Raw genomic sequence first — 6000 nt, 5'->3', positions numbered from 1 at the left:
GGCAGGAAAAGTGTAGTGAAAGCAACAAGTCCTCCTGGAAATTTAAGAATGAAGGGGAAATAATTATTAACTTAATCTGAGCACTGCTGAGCATGCATGACTTGAGTTCTCAGTAGGACTTCAGCAGAGTCACAGATTTAAGGTTTCTTTATGAACACCCAGTTCATCACAGACCATAAATCTTACTGTATATCTCTGCATGCCTTCCACAACTTCCATTTGAAAAAAATGCAGACGGGGCTACGCAAACCACCGATTTTTCAAATTGCTGGAAGTTCCAAAAAAAAAAATAAAGGGACAACAGATCACTTGTGTTAACCTGGATTGATTATTTTTCAAAAACTTATGTTGAAACAAATTGACATTGAAGGCCAGGAAAGTGCACTAAAAATGCTATGTTTCAGGTTCGATCATTTTTAAGGATTTTTTTTTTTAATTGAAACATGAAAATGTTCAATTTACAAAGCATTTGAAAATTTAAACTTTTGCATGCAAATACAGGTACTTATACCTCCCCTTCCCTCCACATACATAAACATAATTCCCCAAACCAGGAACTGAGAAAACCCACCCTTTGAAAAAAATGGCCCAGTATTATCAAACTGATTTTTTGCTGATAAAGTTAAAATATGGATCAGCTCCACCACTTACCTTTTATAAAATTATAAGAGAGAGAGCATTACATCCAGAGAGGGCTGTAACTTTTAGTGATGCAGAGATCTCAACACAAATAAATGCTTCAACTAGAGCCGCAGACAGTCAGAACAAGGGAAATACACACCCACCATGGGTGTTTGAGGGCTAAACCAAGCAGGGCTGGCAGACAGACTCCAGTGTGGAATTTGCCTACTTCGTAGAGTAAAATACCTTCCTTACTATAGCGCTGGCACTGGGGAAAGCTATGAGAACCTGCCGACTTCAGGGAAAAGCCACATTAAGAGGGCATGCAGGAAGGCACACCATATATTTTTAAAAGGGCTAGTTCTTACAGGCTGGCCTGCCAACGATTCTCATGTTGGAGCGGGGAGGAGCAGGAGAAAGTGCCCTTCTTAAGTTTCACCTTCTTCTCCATTTTAAACCAGTGGGACAGAAACAATGCAATGTTCTGATTTAATTTCCTCTCGTAAAGCCTCTCACCTGGATGCACTGAAGCAGTGCACAGCCTTGCTCCTGCAAGAATATTTATAGTGGGTTGCACTAGTCCAAGACATGAATTGTTTTGTTCTTCCTTTCTTTTTTATTTTCCCTCCTGGAAGGCCTCAAGAACCATCCAGTTTTGTTTCCCACCCTACATCATTCTTCAAAGCTGGTAATTTTAATTCCAAAAGCAATTCCTCAAAAAGGGAAGGCCAGATGTGGTCCTCTGCCTTTGGGCTCCACTGGATTGGATGCTTCTTCCCTCTTTGCCAAGAGCTGAGCCAGGACTCCTTCGCTGTGTCCCCACATGACCACCACCTGAAGGAACAAAATTCGGATCTCTGCCTCTTTGAAGCCTCTGCCTTGCAGAGATGAACAACATCACTAATATTAAATCTGCAGTGCTCTCTCTTTCCCTAGATAGAACAAGTTCAGAGTCAAATACCATGTCTTTGAGTAGTTCAGTGACTAATGCATGCTCTTGTTATTTAGGGTCAAATGGTCACTTGCTTTGTTTACTTTACAAATGGTAGCAGCACTGTGCGGCCAAAGAAGTGTGCTGCGGTCTCAAAGTGGACGTAACTACCGGCATGGCAGCGGGCAATGAGACGTGCATCTGGAAAGCTCACCAGGCTGTACGAAGTCATGCTCGGACCTAATGGGTGCTGCTCTTCCACTTGAGTCACTGCAGGGACTTGCCACTTGTCAAGCACAGACTCAATGACATCCTCTTCAGTTAAGCAGTGGACTTAGCAGGCTAAAAACTTTTTGCTCCTTGCTTGTCCTTGTTCTTCTAGACAGAAGTAAATATATATTTGTGAGGCAGTTCTTAAGTCTCTGGTGGTATATTGGAGGTTGGAGGAGGACACTAGAACAGAGTTGCAGTTTCTTTAAAGCACCATGAACATTTACAGAAAAGGGAAAACAAGCAAATAAGCAAATAAATGTTTGAATAATACCAGAAATAGAGATAGGAAAAAGAGGCCCTTGGGTGGAAGAGGGAGAGAGCTACTCGATAGCACTAAAATGTAATAAGGGGCAAACAATCTAAAATTGAAAAATGAGTTCCAATTACATTTTATGTTTAAAGCAGTTAAATATTATTGCAGTTTACCTGGGAGTTAAAGCCGTAACTGCAAAAATCGAAAGTGTGGGGCTGAGGGAAAGCTGCTCTCCTTTGGCCCAGCTTTTAACGGGGACTTTGTCAGTAAGTCTGAAGGAATCCCTGGATGTGAAGGGTAGACCCACTGCTCCTGTGTGTGCCGCCAGCTATGGAAACTGATTTGCTTGCACTAGACTAACTCAATGGCCTACATAACCTCAGGTGAGCAGGTCGGACCCGATTTATGTATTTTTTTGTAATGCAGTATCCTTGTATAAGGACAAGGAAAATCTACTGAGTTTAGAGCGTAGCAGACAATTGCTTCACTATTGCAGACGTTGTATATTTCACATACACTAGCATGTTAAGTAGTTATATATTAGTTTAACATATACCTTAATGTCTTGCAGAATCAGAAGCAATTTTTACAGAGGTGATAGACTCAAACGGATCTGGATGCTCTGGCTAACCTACTACTGAATTCTTCCTAAACAGGAAAAAATGCTAAACAGTTCCTCAAGGTGTAGTAATATTTCTCTGAAAAAGGGAGGCGCTATGAAAGGGAAATCTCAGAGCAACAGAGAAAGAAATGTACGGAGCAATGCACTGCAAGTTGGAAGCCCAGATTTGATTCCTGACTTTGCTGCTTCCATACTGTGAGACTACTGGCAAGTCATTTCACTTGTCTGTTCCCCTTCCTACTCTCTTGTCTAACTTGTCAAATGAAACTGCTAGCAGCTTAGACCAGAGATTGCTTGTAGGATCTAATGCTTTTAGTAGCTGGTTCTGTCAGAGGGTTGTAGCTGTTAGTGCTCCACTAATAAAAAGAGGCATAAAAAATAAGAAAAAGAGTTAATAGGAGACAGTGGGAATTAGATGCACGGGTATAGAAAGAGAACGTTCAGAAGCAGTATCTCAAAATTACGAAGAAGAAAATATCCTGATTATTTTAATGTTGTGAAATAAAAGGAGTAAGGAATAGGAGCAAAGAAATACAGTCAGAGTTTAACTGTGCCCTCCTACAGAGAAGCCAACAGAACAAGTTGGCCTTTCTTTGACTTCTACAAACTTCTGCTGAGTTCTCAAGAAACTGAAAGTGTTCCAAAAAGGGGCTGAGGTGGGAACAATAACTTCCTAAAAGTGTGGTTCTTGAAGAATGGCTGTCCTGCACTGATCCTATGGCGCTCTGTTCCTACTCTGAAGTGGATATTCTGCAGCTTTAGTTCAGATAAAATGCCTCCCCCCTTCAGTGCTTGCACATAAATTGCTATTAATGTTACCATGTTATACAAGTGCATTGAGGAGGAAAATAGGCCCACTAATGCATTGTCCTGCTCCAGTGTTTTTTAACCTGGAGGATGCCACGCTATTCCATGGACTGTGGGTGGGCACAAGCCACAGGAAAAAAGCAACAGAGGTGGGACAGGCTCCATAAGGCTGCATCTGCCTCACCCTTTCTTCCCCATGCTTCTCCCCAGGCTGTGTGCAAAGCTTAACGCAGATAAAGCATATGCTCCCAGAGTTGCCTTATGGCCTTCCTTCCCTGCTCACATGACAACCGTCACTTGTAGTCAGCCATGGTAGCAGCTCAAAGGGATCCAGGGCCTGCAGGCTCAGGCTGCAGCTGGCTAGTCCAAGCTTCCTTTTTATTATCTGAATACATTTAAAACGGCCATGGAAGCACGCGTCTACCTCGGCTCGGACGAGCGACCAGTGGTCAGCTCGGCTCCACAGGCAGCAGGTACCTTCCGCCCTGGGCAGGGGGAGGAGAGAAAATGGTAATCGAGGACCAAACTCGGGCCCCCCGCAACGTTAGTGAGCTCCACAGCAGGCCCCAAAGGAAGGGAACAGAACAAATCCTGATTACTGTTATTTATATCAACGCTATTATTTTTCCTGCTATTAGTAAATAACAACAAATTTTTCTTAAGAAATATTTTTTTCCCTTTTGACAGAGCATAGACATATGACTTATGTCTTTTATGTTGTGCCATGGATTAAGAGGGGACACATGGCTGGGAGGGAGATCCTCCACCCTCAGTGGAGCGCAAAACAGGCAAACCCAGATGAGCTCAAACAAATGCCACAAACGTGCAACTCTGAAGCCCCGAATCCTGCTGCGCGTGCATCTGAGCAAACGCCTTTCTCTGTGCTGACCTGCATCGACTCCAGCGGAGCGCTGGCTGTACACAGCAGTGCACGGGAACAGTCCACAAGGAAGGGTCGAGGCATCGTTCTTTTAAAAACTAATACCAGTTACACAGAAGTGACGGAAAAGTGCCATTTGACGACACAAGTTTCTGCAGAAAAATCTGGAAATGCAACTTGTGCGGAGTTTTAAAATTTTAAAAATTTCAACACTCACTGTCCCTTGAAAAATTCCTCACAGCCTCTGGCTAGCACCTTATAATTCTTGGTAACAGTGACTGACTAAAGCCAGAAATATCTCCAAGTGGGCATGCAAAGAGATTAATTTGCTTAAAATCATATACAGAGAAATGGAAACCCAGAAATATTTACTATCCTTTTCCTCTCCCCCTCATGACTTCAGTGTTTGCAGAAGGTCCTGGATTGATAGCCCAAGAAAATACAGTCCTCTCTTTCACTATGGACACAATAAATCAAAGGCACTGCAAACTCAAGCGTTTTATTTTCTGACCGTACCAGTGTACCTTACCTTACTCATCTCTCTTAAAGGGTGACAAAACACTTCTGCTTCTACAGGCCTAATAGGTGGCTGCCTTGCAACTCGTGAAGCCATTTGTAAATAACTGTACAAAGTGGACACAAAACACGATTGTTCTAATTAGTAGCACTGTATATCCATTTTGCATAGCTGTAAACAACTACATTACATGCACGGTGTCCCTTTCTTAACCTCTTTTCTGAAATGGCCAGTAAAGGCATCAAGTGTAATAGAGTCCTGTTAACAACGCAATGAAGGATCCTTTCAAGTGAACTTCATGTATACGATCAAGCGTCCACATCACTTATATTGCTCTGCAATTACCTACTTTGGCAGGATTTTAGCAATGAAGAAGTACGAGAGGCTCCGTGAGGTACTATCATTAATACGGGTAAAAGAACCCAAGAAACAAGGCACTAATACCGAGGAGTAAGAAACTATACCACGTAAGTTTTAACTGTCTGGCTTAGGCCTCTTACTGGTAACTGCTTATGCATACTGACAAGGTGCTGCTTACCTACATCTGCCAAGCACTTCACAATCTACAAATCATAGGAGGAAGCTCTGCCTAAAAATTAGGCCAACCTTTTCAAATGTGACTAATGAAATTTGTGTGCCTTCACTTGCCAGTGTCCTGACCTGTGACACCTGACGTGCACCTGACTGCCAGCAGATGGGTGCTTGCTTAGCACTGAAAACAAGAAAATGAGGAAAACCGCATTAATTACAGAATATGTTTATCCCGTTATTTTTATATTATTCAGGCACTGACTAACCCACCCCTGCTTACAACAAGTAAGATGGTGGGGCCTTAATATGACTTCTCAGAAACACTGATACAATTTAATTTTCTAAAATCAGCTCGTACTTTACCCCACTTTATTCAGACATAAGAAATATTATTTCACAGTTAACATACTGCTGCCATGAAGAAAAATGGGGAAAAAAATGTGAGAGTAGGCAAGCAATGAGAAGGTGCTGAAATCACCCATACCACACAATGGAAAAAAGCTCGGGACAGAGAACATATGGAATAAACTCTGCAACATCCTTGGAGTGTTGGGTATGTAAAGCC

This window comes from Platalea leucorodia (assembly GCF_965183815.1).
Source record: "Platalea leucorodia genome assembly, chromosome: 2".
Lineage (NCBI taxonomy): Eukaryota > Metazoa > Chordata > Aves > Pelecaniformes > Threskiornithidae > Platalea > Platalea leucorodia.
The sequence above is the reverse complement of the archived record's forward strand: the minus strand, read 5'-3'. Positions refer to the sequence as shown.